This window comes from Tenrec ecaudatus, chromosome 2 (genome assembly GCF_050624435.1).
Source record: "Tenrec ecaudatus isolate mTenEca1 chromosome 2, mTenEca1.hap1, whole genome shotgun sequence".
In the NCBI taxonomy this organism is placed as follows: Eukaryota; Metazoa; Chordata; class Mammalia; order Afrosoricida; family Tenrecidae; genus Tenrec; species Tenrec ecaudatus.
The window spans coordinates 242,770,715-242,779,485 of NC_134531.1; positions in this window are offsets into that span (position 1 = coordinate 242,770,715).

Consider the following 8,771-nt stretch of genomic DNA (forward strand, 5'->3'; position numbering starts at 1 on the left):
GATTCTGCAAGAGTGTGAGTGTGTGGTGTGTGTGTTAAAAGGACATGGCATCAGAAGCCTTCCAGAGATTCTCCAAGGTGTGTGTATGTATGTGTGCGTGTGTTAAAAGGACATGAATCCAAACCCACTGCGAAGATTCTACCTGGGTGTGATTTTGTGTGTGTTTGTTTGTATGTGTGTGTGGAAAAAGGACACGAATCAGAAGACATCCAGAGGTTCTGCAAGGGTATGTGTGTGAATGTGAGTGTGTGTGTGTCTGTGTTTGTGTAAAAAGGACACCAAGTCAGAAGCCCTGCATATATTATGCAAGGATGTGTGTGTGTAAAAAGAATACTACGTCAGAAGCCCTCCATAGATTCTGCAAGAGTGTGAGTGTGTGTTGTGTGTATTAAAAGGACACGACGTCAGAAGCCTTCCAGAGATTGTGCAAGGGTGCGTGTATATGTGTGCATTTGTGTAAAAAGACAGGAAATCAGAAGTCCTCTAGGGATTCTGCAAATATCTGAGTGTGTGTGTGTGTGTGCGTGTGTATAAAAATGACAAGAAGTCAGAAACTTCCAGAGATTCTGCAAAGGTGTGTGTGTGTGTGTAGGTAAAAAGGACACGATGTTAGAAGCCCTCCAGAGATTCTCCAAGGGTGTGCTTGTGTGTGGGTGTGTATGTAAAAATGACCCGAACGAGAAGCCCACCAGAGATTCTTCAAAGGTATCAGTGTGAGTGTGTATGTTTAAAAAGGACACGAAGTCAGAAGCCCTCTAGAGATTCTGTAAGGGTATGGGTTTGAGTGTTTGTGTGTGTGTGTGTATGTGTGTAAAGACACGAATTCAAGCGATACAGAGATTCTTTAGGGGTGTGTATGTGTGAGTGTGTAAAAAGGACAAGAAGTCATAAGCCCTGTAGAGATTCTTCAACGGTGAGTGCGGGTGAGAGATTTTAAAAAGAACAAAAATCAGAAGTTGTCAATAGATTCTGCCAGGTGTGTGTGTGTATGCCTGTGTCTAAAACGGACACGAAATCAGAAGTCCTCCAGAGATTCTGCAAGGGTGTGTGTGTGTGGGTGTGTGTAAAAAGGACATGACATTAGAATCCCTCCAGAGATTCTGCAATGATGTGAATGTATGTGTATATTTACAAAGGACTTGAAATCAGAAGCCCGGTAGAGATTTGGCAAGGGTGTGAGTGTGTGTGTGTGTGTGTGTGTGTAAAAAGGCCACGAAGTCAGAAGCCCTCCAGATGTTCTGCAAGGGTGTGTGTATGTGTGTGTGCATGTGTAAAAGGACATGAATTCAAACCCCTCCAAAGATTCTACGTGGGTGTGATATTGTGTGTGTGTCTGAGTGTGTGTGTGTGTGGAAAAGGACATGAATCAGAAGACATCCAGAGCTTCTGCAAGGGTATGTGTGTGAATGTGAGTGTGTGTGTGTCTCTCTGTGTGTAAAAAGGACACCAAGTCAGAAGCCCTGCATATATTATGCAAGGATGTGTGTGTGTAAAAAGAATACTACGTCAGAAGCCCTCCATAGATTCTGCAAGAGTGTGAGTGTGTGTTGTGTGTGTTAAAAGGACACGACATCAGAAGCATTCCAGAGATTATGCAAGGGTGCGGGTATATGTGTGCATTTGTGTAAAAAGACAGTAAATCAGAAGTCCTCTAGGGATTTTGCAAATATCTGAGTGTGTGTGTGTGTGTGTGTGTGTGTGTGTGTAAAAGGATATGAAGTCAGAAACCCTCCAGATGTTACGTAAGGGTGTGTATGTGTGAGTCTGTAAAAAGGACACGACATCAGAAACCCTCCTGAGATTCTAAATGGTGTGAATGAGTGTGTATATGAAAAATGGACTTGAAATCAGAAGCCCAGTAGAGATTGAACAAGGTGTGATTGTGTGTGTGTGTGTGTGTGTGTAAAAAGGACACAAAATCAGAAGCCTTCCAGATGGTCTGCAAGGGTGTGTGTGTTTGTGGGTGGGTGGGTGTGTGTAAAAAGTACACCACATCAGAATGCCTCCAGAGATTCTGCAATGGTGTGAATGTATGTGTATTATTAAAAAGGACTTGAAATCAGAAGTCCTGTAGAGATTCGGCAAGGGTGTGAGTGTCTCTGTGTGTGTGTGTTTGTAAAAAGGACATGAATTCAGAAGCCCTCCAGAGATTCGGCAAGGTTATGAGGGTGAGTGTGCGTGTGTAAAAATGAGACAAAGTCAGAAGTCCTGCAGAGAATCTGCAAGGGTTTGAGTGTGTGAGTGTCTAAGAAGGACACGAACAGAAGCCCTCCAGAGATTCTACAAGGGTGTGTGTATGTGTGTGTGCGTGTGTGAAAAGGACATGAATTCAAACCCACTCCAAAGATTCTACATGGGTGTGATTTTGTGTGTGTTTGTGTGAATGTGTGTGTGGAAAAGGACACGAATCAGAAGACATCCAGAGCTTCTGCAAGGGTATGTGTGTAAATGTGAGTGAGTGTGGGTGTGTGTGTGTCATAAGAACACGAAGTCAGAAGCCCTCCAGAGATTCTGCAAGAGTGTGAGTGTGTTAAAAGGACATGGCATCAGAAGCCTTCCAGAGATTCTGCAAGGTGTGTGTATGTATGTGTGCGTGTGGTAAAAGGACATGAATTTAAAAGGACATGAATTCAAACCCACTCCGAAGATTCTGCATGGGTGTGATTGTGTGTGTGTGTGTGTGTGTGTGTGCGGAAAAAGGACACGAATCAGAAAACATCCAGAGTATCTGCAAGTGTATGTGTGTGAATGCGAGTGTGTGTGTGTGTGTGTGTGTAAAAAGGACACGAAATCAGAAGTCCTCCAGAGATTCTGCAAGGGTGCATGCATGTGTGTATATGTCTGTGTGAGTGTGTAAAAGGATATCAAGTCAGAAGCCCTCCAGATGTTACGTAAGGGTGTGTATGTGTGAGTCTGTAAAAAGGACACGACATCAGAATCCCTCCTGAGATTCTGCAATGGTGTGAATGAATGTGTATATGAAAAAAGGACTTGAAATCAGAAGCCCTGTAGAGATTCAACAAGGGTGTGAGTGTGTGTCTCTGTCTGTGTGTGTGTGTGTTTGTAAAAAGCACATGAATTCAGAAGCCCTCCAGAGATTCAGCAAGGTTATGAGTGTGAGTGTGCGTGTGTGAGTGTGTGTGTGTAAAAATGAGACAAAGTCAGAAGTCCTGCAGAGAATCTGCAAGGGTTTGAGTGGGTGAGTGTCTAAGAAGGACACGAACAGAAGCCCTCCAGAGGTTATGCAAGGGTGTGTATGTATGTGTGCGTATGTTAAAAGGACATGAATTCAAACCCACTCCGAAGATTCTGCATGGGTGTGATTGTGTGTGTGTGTGTGTGTGTGTGTGGAAAAAGGACACGAATCAGAAAACATCCAGAGTTTCTGCAAGGGTATGTGTGTGAATGTGAGTGTGTGTTTGTGTGTAAAAAGGACACGAAGTCAGAAGCCCTGCATATATTATACAAGGATGTGTGTGTGTAAAAAGAATACTACGTCAGAAGCCCTCCAGAGATTCTGCAAGAGTGTGAGTGTGTGGTGTGTGTGTTAAAAGGACACGACGTCAGAAGCCTTCCAGAGATTGTGCAAGAGTGGGTGTATGTGTGTATATGAAAAAAGACAGGAAGTCAGAAGCTCTCTAGGGATTCTGCAAATATCTGAGTGTGTGTGTGTGTTTATAAAAATGACAAGAAGTCAGAAACTTCCAGAGATTCTGCAAAGGTGTGTGTGTGTGTGTAGGTAAAAAGGAAACGATGTTAGAAGCCCTCCAGAGATTCTCCAAGGGTGTGCTTGGTGTGTGGGTTTGTATGTAAAAATGACCCGAACGAGAAGCCCACCAGAGATTCTTCAATGGTATCAGTGTGAGTGTGTATGTGTAAAAAGGACACGAAGTCAGATGCCCTCTAGAGATTCTGTAAGGGTATGCATTTGAGTGTTTGTGTGTGTGTGTGTGTGTGTGTGTAAAGACACGAATTCAAGCGATACAGAGATTATTTAGGGGTGTGTATGTGTGAGTGTGTAAAAAGGACAAGAAGTCATAAGCCCTCTAGAGATTTTTCAACGGTGTGTGTGGGTGAGAGATTTTAAAAAGACCAAAGTTCAGAAGTTCTCCAGATGTTGTGCCAGGGTGTGTGTGTGTATGCCTGTGTGTCTAAAAAGGACACGAAATCAGAAGTCCTCCAGAGATTCTGCAAGGGTGCATGCATGTGTGTATGTGTCTGTGTGAGTGTGTAAAAGGATATGAAGTCAGAAGCCCTCCAGATGTTACGTAAGGGTGTGTATGTGTGAGTCTGTAAAAAGGACACGACATCAGAATCCCTCCTGAGATTCTGCAATGGTGTGAATGAATGTGTATATGAAAAAAGGACTTGAAATCAGAAGCCCTGTAGAGATTCAAAAAGGTTGTGAGTGTATGTCTATGTGCGTGTGTGTAAAAAGGACACGAAGTCAGAAACCCTCCAGATGGTCTGCAAGGCTGTGTGTGTGTGGGTGGGTGGGTGTAAAAAGTACACCAAATCAGAATCCCTCCAGAGCTTGTGCAATGGTGTGAATGCATGTGTATATGTAAAAAGGACTTGAAATCAGAAGTCCTGTAGAGATTCGGCAAGGGTGTGAGTGTCTCTGTGTGTGTGCGTGTGTGTGTTTGTAAAAAGTACATGAATTCAGAAGCCCTCCAGAGATTCGGCAAGGTTATGAGTGTGAGTGTGCGTGTGTGAGTGTGTGTGTGTAAAAATGAGACAAAGTCAGAAGTCCTGCAGAGTATCTGCAAGGGTTTGAGTGGCTGAGTGTCTAAGAAGGACACGAACAGACGCCCTCCAGAGGTTATGCAAGGGTGTGTATGTATGTGTGCGTGTGTTAAAAGGACATGAATTCAAACCCACTCCGAAGATTCTGCATGGGTGTGATTGTGTGTGTGTGTGTGTGTGTGTGTGTGGAAAAAGGACACGAATCAGAAAACATCCAGAGTTTCTGCAAGGGTATGTGTGTGACTGTGAGTGTGTGTTTGTGTGTAAAAAGGACACGAAGTCAGAAGCCCTGCATATATTAGGCAAGGATGTGTGTGTGTAAAAAGAATACTACGTCAGAAGCCCTCATGAGATTCAGCAAGAGTGTGAGTGTGTGGTGTGTGTGTTAAAAGGACACGACGTCAGAAGCCTTCCAGAGATTGTGCAAGGGTGCGTGTATGTGTGTGTATGTAAAAAGACAGGAAGTCAGAAGCTCTCTAGGGATTCTGCAAATATCTGAGTGTGTGTGTGTGTGTGTACAAAAATGACAAGAAGTCAGAAACTTCCAGAGATTCTGCAAAGGTGTGTGTGTGTGTGTAGGTAAAAAGGAAACGATGTTAGAAGCTCTCCAGAGATTCTCCAAGGGTGTGCTTGTGTGTGGGTGTGTATGTAAAAATGACCCGAATGAGAAGCCCACCAGAGATTCTTCAATGGTATCAGTGTGAGTGTGTATGTGTTAAAAGGACACGAAGTCAGATGCCCTCTAGAGATTCTGTAAGGGTGAATTTGAGTGTGTGTGTGTGTGTGTGTGTGTGTAAAGACACGAATTCAAGCGATACAGAGATTCTTTAGGGGTGTTTATGTGTGAGTGTGTAAAAAGGACAAGAAGTCATAAGCCCTCTAGAGATTTTTCAATGGTGTGTGTGGGTGAGAGATTTTAAAAAGACCAAAGTTCAGAAGTTCTCCAGATGTTGTGCCAGGGTGTGTGTGTGTATGCCTGTGTGTCTAAAAAGGACACGAAATCAGAAGTCCTCCAGAGATTCTGCAAGGGTGCATGCATGTGTGTATATGTCTGTGTGAGTGTGTAAAAGGATATGAAGTCAGAAGCCCTCCAGATGTTACGTAAGGGTGTGTATGTGTGAGTCTGTAAAAAGGACACGACATCAGAATCCCTCCTGAGATTCTGCAATGGTGTGAATGAATGTGTATATGAAAAAAGGACTTGAAATCAGAAGCCCTGTAGAGATTCAACAAGGGTGTGAGTGTGTGTCTGTGTGTGTGTGTGTGTGTGTGTAAAAAGGACACGAAGTCAGAAACCCTCCAGATCGTCTGCAAGGCTGTGTGTGTGTGTGTGTGGGTGTGTAAAAAGGACATGAATTCAAACCCACTCCAAAGATTCTGCATGGGTGTGATTGTGTGTGTGTGTGTTTGTGGAAAAAGGACACGAAGCAGAAGACATGCAGAGCTTCTGCAAGGGTATGTGTGTGAATGTCAGTGTGTGTGTTTGTGTAAAAAGGACACGAAGTCAGAAGCCCTGCAGATATTATGCAAGGATATGTGTGTGAAAAAAAACACTACGTCAGAAGCCTTCCAGAGATTCTGCAAGAGTGTGAGTGTGTGGTGTGTATGTAAAAAGGACAGGACTTCAGAAGCCTTCCAGAGATTCTGCAAGTGTGTGTGTGTGTGTGTATAAAAAGAACATGAATTCAAACCCAGTCCAAAGATTCTACATGGCTGTGATTGTGTGTGTGTGTGTGTGTGTGTGTGGAAAAAGGACATGTTTCAGAAGACATGCAGAGGTTCTGCAAGATTGTGTGTGTGAATGTGAGTGTGTGTGTGTGTGTGTGTGTGTGTGTAAAAAGGACACGAAGTCAGAAACGTTCTAGTGATTCTGAAAGGGTATGAATTTGAGAGAGAGAGAGTGTGTGTGTGTTTGTGCAAAAAGGACACGATGTCAGAATCCCTCCAGATGTTCTGCAAGGGTGTGTGTGTGTGTTGGGTGGTTGTAAAAAGTACATGACATCAGAATCCCTCCGGAGATTCTGCAATGGGTGTGAATGTATGTGTATATGTTAAAAGGACTTGAAATCAAAAGCCCTGTAGAGAATTGGCAAGGGTGTGAGTGTGTGTGTGTGTGTGTGTGTGTGTGTAAAATGGACATGGATTCAGAAGCGCTCCAGAGATTCGGCAAGGTTTTGAGTGTGAGTGTGCTAGTGTGAGTGTGTGTGTGTAAAAATGAGACGAAGTCAGAAGCCCTGCAGAGAAACTTCAAGGGTATTAGGGTGTGAGTGTCTAAGAAGTACACGAACAGAAGTCCTCCAGAGATTCTGCAAGAGTGTGTGTATGTGTGTGTGCGTGTGTAAAAAGGACATGAATTCAACCCACTCCAAAGATTCTGCATGGGTGTGTGTGTTTGTGTGTGTGTGGAAAAAGGACACGAAGTCAGAAGCCCTCCAGATGTTCTGCAAGGGTGTGTGTGTGTGTGTTGGGTGGTTGTAAAAAGTACACGACATCAGAATCCCTCCGGAGATTCTGCAATGGGTGTGAATGTATGTGTATATGTTAAAAGGACTTGAAATCAGAAGCCCTGTAGAGAATTGGCAAGGGTGTGAGTGTGTGTGTGTGTGTGTGTGTGTGTAAAAAGGACATGGATTCAGAAGCGCTCCAGAGATTCGGCAAGGTTTTGAGTGTGAGTGTGCCAGTGTGAGTGTGTGTGTGTAAAAATGAGACGAAGTCAGAAGCCCTGCAGAGAAAATGCAAGGGTATGAGTGTGTGAGTGTCTCAGAAGTACACGAACAGAAGTCCTCCAGAGATTCTGCAAGGGTGTGTGTATGTGTGTGTGCGTGTGTAAAAAGGACATGAATTCAAACCCACTCCAAAGATTCTGCATGGGTGTGTGTGTTTGTGTGTGTGTGTGGAAAAAGGACACGAAGCAGAAGACATCCAGAGCTTCTGCAAGGGTATGTGTGTGAATGTGTGTGTGTGTGTGTGTGTAAAAAGGACACGAAGTCAGATGCCCTGCAGATATTATGCAAGGATATGTGTGTGTAAAAAGAACACTACGTCAGAGTCCTTCCAGAGATTCTGCAAGAGTGTGAGTGTGTGGTGTGTATGTTAAAAGGACAGGATTTCAGAAGCCTTCCAGAGATTCTGCAAGGGTGTGTGTATGTGTGTGTGCGTGTATAAAAAGGACATGAATTCAAACCCAGTCCAAAGATTCTACATAGCTGTGATTGTGTGTGTGTGTGTGTGTGTGTGTGTGTGGAAAAAGGACACGAATCAGAAGACATGCAGAGCTTCTGCAAGGGTATGTGTGTGAATGTCAGTGTGTGTGTTTGTGTAAAAAGGACACGAAGTCAGAAGCCCTGCATCTATTATGCAAGGATATGTGCGTGTAAAAAGAACACTACGTCAGAGTCCTTCCAGAGATTCTGCAAGAGTGCGAGTGTGTGGTGTGTATGTTAAAAGGACAGGACTTCAGAAGCCTTCCAGAGATTCTGCAAGGGTGTGTGTATGTGTGTGTGTGTATAAAAAGAACATGAATTCAAACCCAGTCCAAAGATTCTACATGGCTGTGATTGTGTGTGTGTGTGTTTGGATAAAGGACATGTTTCAGAAGACATGCAGAGCTTCTGCAAGTGTATGTGTGTGAATGTGAGTTTGTGTGTGTGTAAAAAGGACACGAAGTCAGAAACCCTCTAGAGATTTTGAAAGGGTCTGAATTTGAGAGAGAGAGAGAGTGTGTGTGTGTGTGATTGTAAAAAGGACACAAAGTCAGAATCCCTCCCGATGTTCTGCAAGGGTGTGTGTGTGTGTTGGGTGGTTGTAAAAAGTACACGACATCCGAATCCCTCCGGAGATTCTGCAATGGGTGTGAATGTATGTGTATATGTAAAAAGGACTTGAAATCAGAAGCCCTGTAGAGATTTGGCAAGGGTGTGAGTGTGTGTGTGTGTGTGTGTGTGTGTGTAAAAAGGACATGGATTCAGAAGCGCTCCAGAGATTCGGCAAGGTTTTGAGTGTGAGTGTGCCAGTGTGAGTGTGTG